Source organism: Hakea prostrata, chromosome 1 (genome assembly GCF_041222555.1).
Source record: "Hakea prostrata isolate BN-2017 chromosome 1, UWA_Hpros_2, whole genome shotgun sequence".
Lineage (NCBI taxonomy): Eukaryota > Viridiplantae > Streptophyta > Magnoliopsida > Proteales > Proteaceae > Hakea > Hakea prostrata.
The window spans coordinates 1,760,672-1,779,159 of NC_142600.1; the positions used below are offsets into that span (position 1 = coordinate 1,760,672).

The following is an 18,488-nucleotide window of genomic DNA, read 5'->3' on the forward strand; positions in this document are numbered from 1 at the left end:
AAAACTATCCAATTAGTTAGAGCAAGCCTAATATGAATTGAAATAGCAATTCCTTACCTTTAGATAGGTCATCACAGACAACAGCCTGGAAACGTGAGTGAACAGTTGCATATTACCTGACGAAAGCTCTTTTTACCATACTTCAAAAGCTCTCTGGAATGGGACAATCATCTCCTTTGTTCAAGAATTGATCAAACTATCGATCAGACCAATTCAATAGTAAAACCTGTTGCTGTGGTAGTGGCAATGTAAAAATCAACTTGATCAGTCCTCCACCAATTCCTTATAAATGATTTACAAGCTCTCCCCATCCATCTGAAGTCTTATAGAGCTTCCAGCCATGTTAACAGTAAATAATATCTAGCATCTTCAGCAACAAGACTTGCCCCAGTAAAGAATATCTAGCATCTCCAGCAACAAGATTTGCCCTCTTCCAACTGCAATACACAGCAAAGCAGTGATCCTGATAATTTCTTACCGAACATTGGGGGGATACTCGAGTGAAGGACTGCAAGTTCAATCTGATCAGCCTACGATGTCAAAAACTCATCTTCCATCTTTCAATCAGAATACCAGCAATTCGTTGCATACTGTAAGCTTCTCAAATGATCTCCACCCACTAGCACTCCTTGATCCTGCCTGCTCTCATCCAAACTTGAAGTTTCAGATAAGGTACAAGAAAATTGCCGTATCACCCATTATCAGTAAATCACGTTGAGAAAGGCATACCATCACAAATCTCCTCAAATCCTTTACATTGCACAGTTGCGGCTTACTGCCGTATACCAACCACATATTAAATAATTTCCAACATGATCTAGGCAATAAGTGAGCTTAAAGTTACGAACAATGCCACTCCTAAATAGAATAAACATATGTAGAATCACAATAGTTGTGTGTACATGCTACCTAGTAGCCATGACGAGTCTCGAAGCCTCTTTGGTATGTCATTGTTACTTCAATGAGCCAAAAAAAATTCTAGGAAATACTAACAACCATTTCTTCCATAAGAATTTTAATAAGTGTATGTGTGAGCTATATGAATAAATATGTGCATACAAACATGCATAGGTTGTAGGGAGATCTAATGTTATTTTTTATCTTGTCTTCCTCTAACAATTTCTGAATTCATTCTTCCGTTCAGCCTTATAAAAGCATCAACATTCAATGAATGGTATTCTCTGTACTCATGTAAGGTGACATTCTGCAATGGATTAATGAAATGTTGCATCAAGTAGCTTATTTTTTCTCTGACGCAAAATCCTAGCTTTTTTCCTCACTTTCCAATCCATCTACTGTCATGTCATCTAATCGAGGGACATTATCGGCACATCACATTGAGAGAAGCATACCACCACATATCTACTTATATCCTTTACTTTTCTTGGGGCAAACTGCCATATTCTGACCACATATTATATAATTTTTTACATGACGTATGCAATAAGTGAACTTAAAGATATGAACAACACCACTCCTAAATAGCACAAACATACCTAGAATCACAGCTGAAATGTGTATATGCTATCGAGTTGCCATCACAGGTCTGGAAGCCCCTTTGATATGTAATTGTTCTATCAATGAGCCAACAAAAATATTTCCAAGAAATACAAACAATTGTTTCTAGCATTTTGAGTTTTCACAAGCATCTAGGTTCATTGTTGTTCATCGTTATGTGATTCTAATCACCTTGAATCAACACAAAGGCGACCAAATTGGATTTTTTTTAGACATAAGAGTCAGTGGTAAACCCTATACTAAAGCAAGGTGCCATTCCCTAAGGCAGATAACATGCTACAATATGTGGCTTACTTTTCCATAGAGGCGAAACCCAACCTCTCTTTATGACATCACACACCATCACCTAGATATATAATCTTATCAGCCAGGTTTATAGGTACCTTACATCAAGGAAAGGTACCCCAAAAAATCTCCATAAACCATTACACTGCCAGTTGAAGCAAAACTACAGTATTATCGCCATAAATGGTTTGCTCATTGGGATGATACATTAATAAGCTAGCTTATAAGGGAGAAAAAGACGAGACCCTTACTCATCTAAGGTGTCATTCTCTAACATCGCTGATGACATGTTGCATCAAGTAGCTTATATTTATAACAGGCGCAAAATCCCAACTTTTTCCCTACTTTACACTCCAGTTGGCATTCATGTACTCTAATTGAGGGACTTTATTGGCACACTACATTTAGGAAAGGTTTCCAACAGAGATCTCATTGAATCCTTTCATTGCTAGGTTGTGGCAAACTGTCGTATTCTAACCACATATGGTCTAATTTCTGACATGAAGCATGCGATAAGTGAGCTTAAAGGAATAACCAAGGGCACTAATAAACTAAACAAACAAAATCATAATCACATTAGCTGTAGGTAACAGTTACCCAGTTGCCATTACGAGTCTGGAAGCCTATTTGATAAGTAATTTTATCCATGATACAAAAAATAGATTTCATTAAAACATATTTCCAAGAAATACAAAAACTAAAACTACCCAAAAAGTTTTCAAAATTACAAATGCGGACAATGAAAATATATATACATTCATACATACATACCCACAAAACTTGTAGAGTAGTCCAATGTCCATTCCCATTCAGCCTTATAAAAGCATCTAAGTCTGTTGCAATTCAACATTACGTGATTCGAATCACCTTGAGACAACTAACAAAGATGGCCAAGTTGGAATTTTCAGATATATATTGAGTGGTAATCCTATTCTAATGCAAGGTACCATTCAGAGGCTGATGACATGCTACATTAAGTGGCTTACTTTACCATAGGTAGGAAACCTGACCTATCATGAAGAAATCACACACCATAAGCTAGATATCTAATCTCATCGAACCGCTTTATGTGTGCCTCACATTAAGGTTTAATGTGTAACTCCACAAATCTCCATAAACCATTACGCTTCTAGAATGAACATAACTATTGCATTCTCGCCATAAAAGTTTTGATTATCGACTTGATACATCTAATAGGTTATTTTATATGAGATAATAAGGTCGGACCTAACAAACTTAGGATTTTCAGAGATTCAATGAGTGGTATGCCCTATACACACGTAACGTGGAATTCTACAATGGATTAATGACATGTTGCATCAGGTAGCTTATTTTTTTCTCAAGCGCAAAATCCCAGCTTTTTTCCGACTTTTCACTCCATCTGCCATCATATCATCTAATCAAGGGAGATCATCGACACATCAAGTTAGGAAAAGTATACCACCACACAGCTCCTCAAATCCCTTACATTTCTAGGTTGCGGCGAACTACAGTATTCTAACGACATATTATATATTTTTTATATGATATAAGCAATAAGTGAAAACCTAAAGGTATAAACAACGCCATTCCTAAGTAAAACAAACATAACTAGGATCACAAAAGTCACAACTACATACTCTCTAGTTGCCATATTTTGTTTGGAAGTCTATAATAAATAATTGTTATACCCAAAAGCCAAGATAAAATTTCGAAAAAATATAAACTATTTCTGCCAAAAGAATTTTCACAAGTATATACGCGCATTATACGAATAAATGTTCCCACATATACCTACAAAATCTGAACGGTGATCTTATGATTTTTCTTTCATCTCATTTCCTCTGACAAAACTGATTTCATTCTTCAATCCAACCTTATGAAAGCATCTAGGGCCATTGTTGTTCGTCTTTAGATGATTCGAATCACCATGATTCAACACATAAAAAGGTGGACAAGTTGGTTTAACAAAGATAAAGTGAGTGGTAAATCATATACTTAAGCAAGTTCTGATTCTCTAAGGGGTTGATGACATGCTCCATTTAAGTGGCTTACTTTATCATAAGTAGGAAATTTGACCTTTGCGAAATCACACACCCCCGGCTAGATATCTCATCTTATTGAGCAACTTTATGGGCTTCTTACATTAAGGTATAGGTATACCTCTAAAAACTACATAAACCATTATGTTGATAGTTGGAGCAGAACTATTGCATCCTTGCCAAAAAAGGTCTGGTCATAAACACGATACATTTAATAGGTTAGTCTAAACGAGACAATTAGGTCGGACCTCAAAAATTTGGGAATAAACACGATACATAAACCATTATGCTGCTAATGGGAGCAGAACTATTGCCAGGTTGCATCTAACTGTCGTACTCTAACCATATATTATAAAATTTCTAACATGATCTAGGCGATAAGTGAGCTAAAAGTTATGAACAACGCCACCCCAAAATAGAATAAAAATGTATAAAATCACAATAGTCGAACGCATGCTACCTAGCTGCCATCGCAAGTCAGAAAGCCTCTTTGTTATGTCAGTGCTCGTTCAATAAGCTAAAAAAATAACATCCAGGAAATACAAACAACCATTTCTTCCATAAGAATTTCCACGTGTATATACAAACTATACAAATAATATGTTCATACATACATACATAGATTGTAGGGAGATCTAATGTAATTTTTCTTGTCTTTCCCTAACAATTATTGGTTTCAGTCTTCCATTCAGCCTTAACACATAAAGCTGGATTTTTTAGAGATAGAGTGAGTAGTAAACCATTTACTAATGCAAGGTGTCATTCTCTGAAAGGCTAATGACATGCTACGTTAAGTGGCTTACTTTACCATAGGCCCAAAACCCAACTTATCTTTATTATATCACACGCCATAAGCTACATATCTCATCTCATCAAGCCACTTTTTGGGAACCTTAAATTAACATATGGGTATACCTCCACAATCTACATAAACCATTATGCTGCTAATGGGAGCAGAACTATTGCATTCTCACCATAAAAGGTCTGATTATCGGCATGATATATTTAATAGGTTAGCTTATACGAGACAATAAGGTCGGACCTAACAAATTCGGGATTTTCAGAGATTAAATGAAATGATATACCTTATACTCATGTAAGGTGCCAATTTGAGAAAAAATGATGACATTTTGCACCAGCTAGCTTATCGTTTCTCATGCATAAAATCCCAGCTTTTTTCTAGCTTTTCATTTCATTCCATCTGTCATCACGTCATCTGATCGAGGGTCATTATCGGCACATCACATTGAGAAAGGTATACAGCCACAAATCTCCTTAGGTCCTTTACATTGATAGGTTGTGGCAAACTGTAGTATTTTGACCACTTATTATATAATTTTTGTCACGATGTAAGCGATAAGTGAGCTTAAAGTTATGAACATCACCACCCCTAAGTAGAATAAACATATCTACAATCCAACTGGATATCACATCTCATCCAGCCACTTTATCGACCTTCTTACATTAAGGTACAGGTATACCTCCAAAAATCTACATAAACCATTATGTTGTTAGTTGCAACAAAACTATTGCATCCTTGCCAAAAAAGGTCTAGTCATAAACACGATACATTTAATAGGTTATTTTATACAAGACAATTAAGTCGGACCTAAAAAAATTTGGGATTTACAGAGATTCAATGAGTGGTAGTATACCCTATACTCATGTAAGGAGTCCTTTCGCAAAGATTAATGACATGTTGCATTAAGCAGCTTATTTTTTCTTATGCGAAAAATTCCAGCTTTTTTTCGACTTTACACTACATCTGTCATCATGTAATCCAATCGAGGGTCATTATCGACATATCACATTGAGAAAGATATACCACCAAAAATCTCCTTAAATCATGTTTTACATTGCTAGGTTGCATTTAACTGTCGTATTCTAACCATATATTATAAAATTTCTAACATAATCTAAGCGATAAGTGAGCTAAAAGTTATGAACAACGCCACTCCTAAATAGAATAATCATGTATAAAATCACAATAGTTGTACACATGCTACCTAGCTGCAATCACAAGTCTGAAAGCCTCTTTGTTATGTCAGTGTTCGTTCAATAAGCAAATAAAAATAACATCCAGAAAATACAAACAACCATTTCTTCCATAAGAATTTCCACAAGTGTATATACAAACTATACAAATAATATGTTCATACATACATACATACATACATACATTGTAAGGAGATCTAATGTTATTTTTCTTATCTTCCCTTAACAATTAATGGTTTCAGTCTTCCATTCAGCCTTCACACATAGAGCTGAATTTTTTAGAGACAGAGTGAGTGGCAAACCATTTACTAATGCAAGCTGTCATTCTCTGAAAGGCTGATGACATGCTATGGTAAGTGGCTTACTTTACTATAGGCCCAAAACCCACCCTATCTTTATGATATGACACGACATAAGCTAGATATGTCATCTCATCGATCCACTTTTTGGGAACCTTCAATTAACATATGGGTATACCTCCACAATCAACATAAACCATTATGCTCCTAGTGGGAGCAGAACTATTGCATTCTCACCATAAAAGGTCTGATTATCGGCATGATATATTTAATAGGTTAGCTTATAGGAGACAATAAGATCAGACCTAACAAATTCGAGATTTCCAGAGATTAAATGAAATGATATACCTTATATTCATGTAAGGTGCCAATTTGAGAAAAAATGATGACATGTTGCATCAGCTAACTTATCGTTTCACATGCATAAAATCCCAGCTTTTTTCTAGCTTTTCATTTCATTCCATCTGCCATCACGTCATCTGATCGAGGGTCATTATCGGCACATCACATTGAAAAAGGTATACAGCCACAAATCTCCTTAGGTCCTTTACATTGATAGGTTGTGGCAAACTGTAGTATTTTGACCACTTATGATATAATTTTTGTCACGATGTAAGCGATAAGTGAGCTTAAAGTTATGAACATCACCACCCCCAACTAGAATAAATATATATAGAATCCAACTAGATATCTCCAGCCACTTTATGGGCCTTCTTACATTAAGGTACAGGTATACCTCCAAAAATCTACATAAACCATTATGTTGTTAGTTGCAACAGTACTATTGCATACTTGCCAAAAAAGGTCTAGTCATAAACACGATACATTTAATAGGTTATTTTATACAAGACAATTAAGTCGGACCTAAAAATTGGATTTACAGAGATTCAATGAGTAGTAGTATACCCTATACTCATGTAAGGAGTCCTTTCGCAAAGATTAATGACATGTTGCATTAAGCAGCTTATTTTTTCTTATGCGAAAAATTCCAGCTTTTTTTCGACTTTACACTACATCTGTCATCATGTAATCCAATCGAGGGTCATTATCGACATATCACATTGAGAAAGATATACCACCAAAAATCTCCTTAAATCATGTTTTACATTGCTAGGTTGCATCTAATTGTCGTATTCTAACCATATATTATAAAATTTCTAACATAATCTAAGCGATAAGTGAGCTAAAAGTTATGAACAATGCCACTCCTAAATAGAATAATCATGTATAAAATCACAATAGTCGTACACATGCTACCTAGCTGCCATCACAAATCTGAAAGCCTCTTTGTTATGTCAGTGTTCGTTCAATAAGCAAATAAAAATAACATCCAGAAAATACAAACAACCATTTCTTCCATAAGAATTTCCACAAGTGTATATACAAACTATACAAATAATATGTTCATACATACATACATACATTGTAAGGAGATCTAATGTTATTTTTCTTATCTTCCCTTAACAATTAATGGTTTCAGTCTTCCATTCAGCCTTCACACATAGAGCTGAATTTTTTAGAGATAGAGTGAGTGGCAAACCATTTTTTAATGCAAGCTGTCATTCTCTGAAAGGCTGAAAACATACTATGGTAAGTGGCTTACTTTACTATAGGCCCGAAACCCACCCTATCTTTATGATATGACACGACATAAGCTAGATATGTCATCTCATCGATCCACTTTTTGGGAACCTTCAATTAACATATGGGTATACCTCCACAATCAACATAAACCATTATGCTGCTAGTGGGAGCAGAACAATTGCATTCTCACCATAAAAGGTCTGATTATCGGCATGATATATTTAATAGGTTAGCTTATAGGAGACAATAAGATCAGACCTAACAAATTCGAGATTTCCAGAGATTAAATGAAATGATATACCTTATATTCATGTAAGGTGCCAATTTGAGAAAAAATGATGACACGTTGCATCAGCTAGCTTATCGTTTCACATGCATAAAATCCCAGCTTTTTTCTAGCTTTTCATTTCATTCCATCTGCCATCACGTCATCTGATCGAGGGTCATTATCGGCACATCACATTGAAAAAGGTATACAGCCACAAATCTCCTTAGGTCCTTTACATTGATAGGTTGTGGCAAACTGTAGTATTTTGACCACTTATTATATAATTTTTGTCACGATGTAAGCAATAAGTGAGCTTAAAGTTATGAACATCACCACCCCCAACTAGAATAAATATATATAGAATCCAACTAGATATCTCCAGCCACTTTATGGGCCTTCTTACATTAAGGTACAGGTATACCTCCAAAAATCTACGTAAACCATTATGTTGCTAGTTGGAGCAGAAATATTGCATCCTTGCCATAAAAGCTATGGTCATAAAACGATACATTTAATAGGTTAGTTTATACGAAACGATTAAGTCAGACCTAAAAAAATTTGGGATTTACAGAGATTTAATGAGTGGTATACTCTATACTCATGTAAGGTGTCCTTCTGCAAAGATTAATGACATGTTGCATTAAGTAGCTTATTTTTTCTTATGCACAAAATTCCAACTATTTTTCGACTTTCCACTCCATCTGCCATCATGTCATCCAATTGAGGGTCATTATCGGCATATCACATTGAGAAAGGTATACCACCAAAAATCTCCTTAAATCATCCTTTACATTGCTAGGTTGCATCTAACTGTCGTCCTCTAACCACATATTATAAAATTTCTAACATGATCTAGGGGATAAGTGAGCTAAAAGTTATGAACAACGCCACACCTAAATAGAATAAACATGTATAAAATCACAATAATCGAACACATGCTACCAAGGTGCCATCACAAGTTTGAAAGCCTCTTTGTTATGTCAGTATTCTTTCAATAAGCTAACAAAAAACATCCAGGAAATACGAACAACCATTTTTCCTTAAGAATTTCCACAAGTGTATATGCAAACTATAAAAATAATATGTTCATACATACATACAAAGATTGTAGGGAGATCAAATGTTATTTTACTTGTCTTCCTCTAACAATTATTGGTTTCATTCTTCCATTCAACCTTAACACATAACGCTGGATTTTTTAGAGATAGAGTGCGTAGTAAACCATTTACGAATGCAAGGTGTCATTCTCTGAAAGGCTAATGACATGCTACGTTAAGTGGCTTACTTTACCATAGGCCCAAAACCCAACCTATCTTTATGATATCACACGCCATAAGCTAGATATCTCATCTCGTCGATCCACTTTTAGGGAACCTTCAATTAACGTATGGGTATACCTCCACAATCTACATAAACCATTATGCTGCTAGTGGGAGCAGAAGTATTGCATTCTCACCATAAAAGGTCTGATTATCGGCATGATATATTTAATAGGTTAGCTTATAGGACACAATAAGATCAGATCTAACAAATTCGAGATTTCCAGAGATTAAATGAAATGATATACCTTATACTCATGTAAGGTGCCAATTTGAGACAAAATGATGACATGTTGCATCAGCTAGCTTATCGTTTCACATGCATAAAATCCCAGCTTTTTTCTAGCTTTTCATTTCATTCCATCTGCCATCACGTCATCTGATCGAGGGTCATTATCGGCACATCACATTGAAAAAGGTATACAACCACAAATCTCCTTAGGTCCTTAACATTGATAGGTTGTGGCAAACTGTAGTATTTTGACCACTTATTATATAATTTTTGTCACGATGTAAGCGATAAGTGAGCTTAAAGTTATGAACATCACCACCCCTAAGTAGAATAAACATATCTAGAATCCAACTAGATATCTCATCTCATCCAACCAATTTATGGGCCTTCTTACATTAAGGTACAAGTATACCTCCAAAAATCTACATAAACCATTATGTTGCTAGTTGGAGCAGAACTATTGCATCTGTGCCATAAAATGTCTGGTCATAAACACGATACATTTAATAGGCTAGTTTATACGAGACAATTAAGTCGGACCTAAAGAAATTTGGGATTTACAGAGATTCAATGAGTGGTATACCCTATGCTCATGTAAGGTGTCCTTCTGCAAAGATTAATGACATGTTGCATTAAGTAGCTTATTTTTTCTCATGCGCAAAATTCCAGCTTTTTTTCGACTTTCCACTCCATCTGCCATCATGTCATCCAATAGAGGGTCATTATCAACATATCACATTGAGAAAGATATACCACCAAAAATCTCCTTAAATCATCCTTTACATTGCTAGGTTGCATCTAATTGTCGCATTCTAACCGCATATTATATAATTTCTAACATGATCTAGGCGATAAGTGAGCTAAAAGTTATGAACAACGCCACTCCTAAATAGAATAAACATGTATAAAATCATAATAGTCGTACACATGCTACCTAGCTGCCATGACAAGTCTGAAAGCCTCATTGTTATGTCAATGTTCGTTCAATAAGCTAACAAAAATAACATCTAGGAAATACAAACAACCATTTCTTCCGTAAGAATTTCCACAAGTGTATATACAAACTATACAAATAATATGTTCATACATACATATATAGATAGATTGTAGGGAGATCTAATGTTATTTTTCTTGTCTTCCTCTAACAATTACATGCCATAAGCTAGATTTCTCATCTCATCGATCCACTTTTTGGGAACCTTAAATTAAAGTATGGGTATATATCCACAATCTACATAAACCATTATGCTGCTAGTGGGAGCAGAACTATTGCATTCTCACCATAAAAGGTCTGATTATCGGCATGATATATTTAATAGGTTAGCTTATACGAGACAATAAGGCCGGACCTAACAAATTCAGGATTTTCAAAGATTAAATGAATGATACACCCTATACTCATGTAATGTGCAAATTTGAGACGAAATAATAACATTTTGCATCAGGTAGCTTCAAATTTCTCATGCATAAAATCCCAACTTGTTTCTGGCTTTCCAATCCATCTGCCATCACGTCATCTGATCGAGGGTCATTATAGCCACATCACATTGAGAAAGTTATACCACCACAAATCTCCTTAATTCCTTTACATTGATAGGTTGTGGCAAACTATAGTATTTTGACCACATATTATATAATTTTTGTCATGATGTAGGCGATAAGTGAACTTAAAGTTTCATCACTCCTAAGTAGAATAAACATATCTAGAATCAAAATAATCACGTGTGCATGCTCTCTAGTACCAAAAAGATAAGTGTGAATATCACTAGTAGATCCAACACCAACAAGAGAATCAAACTTGAAAAACCTATTAACTCCAAATCAAAATAATACACTTACACAACCCATAGGATTATGACCCACTTCTCCTGTTCTAATTGTACAATTAATGCCCAATACCAGGCTACCAGCCATTAATAAGGAAAATCCCATCAGAAATAACTCTCCTGCTGATAATACATTTGGATATGGAATACTGCTCGAGTTCTCTAGTTTTGGTGACAAACTCCGCACCCATCACTTTCCAAGAGTTATCCACCTGGTAACTCACAAGGTACCCTCAAATCTTAATGTCCAAAAGATAGATAATTAAGAAAGAAAGTATTTGAGATAACGGATGCCAAACCCATAATATTAAAATTAATAGCAAATAGTAAACAAAAGTTGCTTTACTCTGATATCACTTAATACAACAATAACAATAAGCCTTACCCCAACTAACTGGGCCATGGATCCTTGCCTTCCAATCAGCTCTATTTGAGGCCATACTAGATATAAAGTCTAAACCATGCATACCCTTTCTCACCAAATCTCCTAAGGTTATCTTAGGTTTGCCCCAAACTCTTCTAGATCCTTCGATCCGGACTAAATTACTTCTCCGTTCAAGGGCATTTAAAGGCCTCCTTTGAACGTAGTGGTACCACCCTAATTGACTTTAATGTAGCTTATCATTTACCAGAGCTACTCCCAAACCAACTCCAGTATCATTATTCCTTATTGTATCCTTCTAGTTTTGCCAATCATCCATCTTAGCATCTTCATTTTTGCTACACTAAGTTTATCTATATGATGCTTCTTAACAGCCCAACACTTTGCACCATACATGTTAGGTAGTCATATTATGATCCTAAATGATGTTCTTTTGAGCTTTAAGGGAATATGTCAATCACCCATGACCCTAGATGCGTCTCTCCTCATACAAGTTAAGGTACTCAAATCACTTGTACATATTGGTAAGAGTTCTCAGTAGGTGAGCCTTGGTGCAATGGTTAGATTGCACCATTGTTCAAGACTTGCAAACAGCCCCGGGTAAAGCTGCATGCACTTGCCACCCAGACCCTGCAGTAGCGGAAGCCTCACGCACCAAGACGCTCTATATTATTAAAAACCAGAAACTTTTCAGTTATATCTTATCCATGAACCAATAATAGCATCACAAACATCTTATCCATGAACCAATAATAGCATCACAAACAACATTTTAATGTAGAAGTTCAGATTTAAGAAAAGCCAAAGAAATCAAGTTTATCCAATAAAGGAAAACAAAGGTACACAAATTACATGCTGATAAAAGGAAAAAATTAAAGAAGAAACATTTAGGAAAAGCATACCAATTTATTCACCCAGTGACTACGAGGTACAAATCCCACCCTGGTATCAGGAGCACTCTGCCATACACTGGAAGCAAGCTCTACTGAAGTGCAGGGAAATATAACATCGTCATCAATTGAAAAGATGGCATCTGTCTTCAAATCCGTAATTTCCTTGAATCGATTATTTAGACTGTCCTCCTTGTTTATGTCAAACCTCAGTTCAATGTCTTTTCCATCCCTTGAGTTTGACTTGATAGTATGCCCCAAAAACTCACGAAGAGAATCTGAGGGAGGATCAGGTTCACTCCATACAATATGTATTGATTCAAGCCCTGCGCATAATGCATAGTGGGAAATAGACTGTTTTAGAAGATCATATCTCTTCCATGTGTTAATTAAAAGAGTGTAACTTTTCCTGCATAGAAAACATAATATGAAGTTTGTACACATGATAATACGCATAAAACAGAAGGATATATACTAAAGATAATCTCTTTTACCACTAAAATCAAGCAGTGGTTCCTGTAACATTCACATACATACTACCTTGAATAATATGGCCTCAATAGGGAATGACATTTTCTTCAAGGGACCATAAAACAGGATTAGCCTATTAGGGATGGGTACATCTTACATACAAGGGGATATGTAGCTCCAGAGCATGTAAGGAATAGAATAAAGAACTGATGAGTCCAAACCTGTACAATTTGGATCTCTGACTGCTCTTGATAGGTATTTTCTGTGTCAGCAAGTAATATAATTACATAACAATGCCTGGTAGCTAAATTTGATAACAACAACCTTCAAACATACTGTGAAAAAACTGTCAAATTAGGGAAGGGAAATATGGCAATGATTTCTTAAGTGATACCCGTATGTTCCAAGTTCCAGCGTTCACAAAATACTATAAGACAGATATAAGAAAAGCAAATTTTATAGAATGTTATATAGGAGAACAAGACACAAGCCAGATGCCAAAGTAAAGATTTGAATTATGGTAAAGACAAAGAAATAAAGAAATGAAAAGCAAGAAGGTAAACTACAAAGATTTATGTAAACCAAAGACAAGTATATGTATGGCAAAGACCAGTAACCCAAGAAAATTTTTATCATGAAAGGAGATAAGAATATAATAGGACAACCAAAAGACCAAAAATTGGGATGAAGCAGTGAGAACTAAAAGAGGTGCTATTAGGACAGTGGGGCAGATTCACACAGCCGACCAAATAAATTAAGTACAGTTTGGCCAAGTACAGTTGCAATTACAACCCAATGCAACAACTAATCAGCCTGTAATCCCATAGAATCACCTAAAACTAGTAAGGTATGAATTTCTTCATAACCTATTTTTGCTCAACTAATTAGATTTACTTCAAATTTAATGAATGAAATTGCTAAACTTTCTTAAACATCAATTCCATTGCCACATCCAGAGGACTAAAACAGCTCTACATAGAAATTTGCATCTGAAAGAAAACTGGAGTCCTCATCTACTCCACCAATCTGATCAATAAACTTCTTTAGAAACAGGTCATCTTGCAACCAGACTAAAAGTTGATTGAACTGCATTTTTGACCTCACGTATATCACCTAGCTTTTCTTAAGTCTGTGAAAACCAGCTACCACATCAGACTCAAGTTCAAAAAGTAAGCCAATTTTTAACTTCCTGCTGCAAACCAAAGCCCTACTCCACTCTCACATTAAAAGGAGACTACAAATTAGTATCCATGTTTCAACCCAACAAACAAATGATTGCAATAGCACAACTTAACTGTTGCACCAAGCTAAGCCGACATTTTACGTGTATTTAGTAAAAAGATTTTCCACACTTGTTTAGTGGGTGAGTTTCACCCATATTGACCTATTAGTTTTGATGGAATAGGCAACATAACTTTACAACATCAAGCACAATTGTATACCATCCATTGTACAGTTAGACTTGCTTGCAAAACCCTAGTTTACATCTACAAATTATGAAGTTAACAATAATAGAAATTAGGACACCTCAGGAGATCAAAGTAACAAATTATTTTAAATTTGAAATGAACCAACTTAACAAACTATCAAATGATCCAGATAACATAACTTCAAAGGCAGGAAAAGGCCAGATTATGCAAGCAGTCTAGACAAGGGGTAGAAGTTAGAACCCATAGAGCAACATCAATTGTCCTCGGTTTCTTGTCTAAAATTTTTTGTGCTTCACTAGAAAAAGACAGATAGGAACTTGAGTGGAGAAAGAAATAAAGATAAAGCACCTATGTAGGTATGCATAACTTATCACCTGAGCCATCTTTCTTTCTAGTACTTCTAATTTTGCATGGATTAACCACAACTTGTCTTGTGCTTCCATGATATCAGTTTCTTAGAATTTATCATCATCAGACAAACTTCAAAACTCTCTCAGTGAGCCTTCATGAACATGCTGGAAAATGCAGCGTAATGGTGAACACAAATTTCATGAATCAGAATCTTAAATGGTTTTACAAAATGACAACAAATTAATGGTATCCATTCACTTATAATACAGGAATTTTTTAAAATTTTAAACCCTACCATCTACAAGAATTTCCAAGCTATGTGTACCTATAATTAAAAGTGGCTCATGAAAGCCTACTAAGAATTCCTGGTCCATTCATTCCAGAAAAAAAAGAATTCCTAGTCAAAGGAAAGGACATACCCACATCATCATCTTCAGCATATACAAAAAGAACAGTTCCACATCTTGAATATTAGTAAGGTTCTTGAAAGTAATGTTTTCAGAGATCCTTTGATTCTGGATTTCTTCATTCGTCCCCTTAAGAAATATTCAATACCCTCACATGTTCCGAGCGATTGATACGGTATCATCAAATGAACAAGTCCTCCCATCAACCGCAGCACATGTCTACGTAGCTACACACCTACTTCATGGAGGTTGTTTCCACGTTTCACACCCCCAACTTGATGATCACAATACCGCAACTTAATCGTTGCACAAATGCTAGCCAACCAAAAGGACATTACTTGTGCACTGGTTAAAAAAATTTCGTCACTTGTTCAATGGGTCAGTTTCATTTGTAATGACTTAATTTTAATGGAGTAGGTCACACAACTTAGCTAAAAGACCAACCCCTCATGAAAGCAATCCTTTATACAGTTAGACATACTTGCATACCTTAGCATTGTACCTTGTATTACAACTTCTGAAGTTTATATTAGCAGAAATGCAGACAGTAAAATATCTAATGAACAGATCATTCCAAATATCAAATGAATCTGACTCGCTCAACCATCAAATAATGATAACCTAACCTCATAGTCTACAAAGCCCAGAGTATGCAACGCATTACGGAGAAGGTAAATCCCTTTGAGCACCTTCAATCCCTTTGTTTCTCTTCTACCATATGTTGTGCTTGACTAGAAATGGAACATAGGAATATGTATGAGGAGTCAAGAAGCAAAGGATAAAGATAAGGCACATCGATATACAGGTAAACATACCTTGTTGATGGTGTCATCTTTCCTTCCTAGGGCTGCTAATTTTGAACAAGTTGCGTTTGAATGATCGTACTTTCTGAAACTCCCAACCATCAGACAACCTTTCTTATTCCTACAATGAACTTTCATGACTCCATTGGAAATTTCAGAACAGTAATTAACAGAAGTTCATGAAATCAGAATCTTAAATGGGTTTAAGAGAAGCATTGCAATAAGCGGCATTATATTTTCTCAAAGATCAAAAGAAAAATAAAGAAATGGAAAGCAAAAAGTTGTCTAGAAAGTCTCTCACAGCAAGCAAAGATGCACCGGGAGCTGTTTATTCTACACAATTAAAATACATTACATATGTCCCCAAGTAACAGGACCATTGTTGTTTCCTGGGATGTTCTCTCTTCTTTTTTGTCGACTAGTTGGGGGGGATTCCCACCCCCACCCATTCTTTCCTCTTGCGCTCAGTTTAATGAATTTTTTCATTCATCCAACAGATATATATTACCTATGCTGTGTCAACAGTAACCTTCCCACCTCCAATGAGCTTTCATGAACCTGATGGAACATAACCTTAAGGATCAACAAAAATTCATGAAATTTGAAACTAAACAGCTGTAAAGAATAACAAGAAAATTCACCAATAATTTGTGGAAAACTTAAATTTTAAAACCCTATAATCTTTCAAGACTCAAAGGTTTTATCCCTATAACCAGATGTGGATTTATTGCAGGTTAGCAACATACTAAGGATTCCTGATCAAAGGAAAGGACATCAAATTTCATATAATCATCTTCAGCCCAAATAGAAATCTATTAACATTCTCTAGACATCCTTGAGTAACAATTAATGTGTGCGAAATTATGGACTAAAATATCTCTTATTCACGGTAGCCTTCTGTAGTCCCCTTACAAGATCTCGAATATTGTGTTAGCATACACTTCATATGTTTATAGTGGATCACATGACATCAACAACATAAGTCCTCCCACCATTGAAGCAGATGTATACACTGCCATGCACCTGCTACTTAGAGAGGCTGTCCACGTTCAAACCCAGCAACTAGATGATTGCAATAGCACAACCATTGCACCAACCTAAGACAGCATTTTATGTATATTAGGTAAAAAGATTTTCCCCACTTGTTTACTAGGTCAGTTTCACCTGATTTGACCTATTAGTTTCAATGGAATAGTTCACATAACTTTACAACGTTAAGTCCCCAAATGCATAATGTCCATTGTACAGTTCATCCATAGATTATGAAGTTACAGTAGTAGAAATTAGGACACCTCAGAATATCAAAGTAACTAGTTAATTTAAATCCCAAATGAACCAGACTTGACCAACTATCAAATGATCTCCAGATAAGATAACCACAAAGGCAGGAAAATGCCAGATTGAGCAAGCAGTCTAGAGAAGGGGTAGAACCCATAGAGCACCATCAATCCTCATCGGTTTCTTGTCTAATTCTTTTGTGCTTCACTAAAAAATAGACAACTGGGAACTTGACGTTACAACTGGAAAAAGGAAGGATAAAGATAACGCAACACAAATTGTAGGTATGCATAATTTATCTAGTACTTCTAGTTCTGCATGGAGTAACAACTTGTCTTGTGCTTCCACAATATTATTCCCTAGAATTTCTAATCATCAGACGAACCTCTAAACTCCTCCAATGAGCTGGATAGAAAATCAGAGCAATAGTGAACACAAAAGTTTCATGAATCAGAATTTTTAATGGCTTCCAAAAACCACAGCAAATCTAATGGTATCCATTCACTTACAATTCAAGGAAAGTTAAGAACCCAAACCCTAGTCTGAAAGGAATTTCCAAGCTATGTATACCCATAATTAAAAGTTGACAATCAAAACCTACTAAGAATATATGGTCAAAGGAAAGGACATCAGGACCCACATTATCATCTTCAGCACATACAAAAGGAACCTATCCACATCCTTGAGTAACTAATAAGGTGCTTGAAAGTAATCGTTTCAAAGAACTCCTGTTTCATGGCTTCCTTCATTAGTGCTCTTATAGAAATTTTCAATGTCATCACATGTCCTGAGTGAATCATATAGTACCATCAAATGAACAAGTCCTCCCTTCAATTGCAGCATGTGTCTATGTAACCACACATCTGCTTCACGGGAGGCCGTTTCCATGTTTCAAACCCCCCCAACTTGATCATTGCAATGCCGTGACTTAACCTTTGCAAAAATGCTTCACCCACCAAAAAGGACATTTCTTTTGCGTTGGTTAAAACATTTTATCACTTGTTCAGTGGGTCAGTTTCATTTATAACAACCTATCAGTTTTAATGGAATCGATTACCCAACTTCACTACAATACCTACCCCACATAAAATGAAAACAACTTGCTCAACCATCAAATAACAATAACCCA

General features: G+C 35.6%; 1 protein-coding gene across 8 annotated transcripts in view; it reads right to left on the reverse strand.

The window, feature by feature from the left end:
- Positions 1 to 18,488, reverse strand: part of LOC149026549 (chitin elicitor-binding protein-like) — a 38,770-nt gene that overhangs the window by 9,809 nt on the left and 10,473 nt on the right. For 2 of the 8 annotated variants that reach the window (XM_089154073.1, XM_089154066.1), the window contains 2 exons: positions 16,094 to 16,639; positions 58 to 16,009 (listed from right to left, as the gene is read on the reverse strand). The gene's annotated coding sequence lies outside the window, so the exon portion shown is untranslated. Of the gene's footprint in view, positions 1 to 57; positions 16,010 to 16,093; positions 16,640 to 17,665; positions 18,485 to 18,488 lie in introns of those variants that run through there. The other 6 variants (XM_089154089.1, XM_089154082.1, XM_089154084.1 and 3 more) reach the window with 6 other exon arrangements.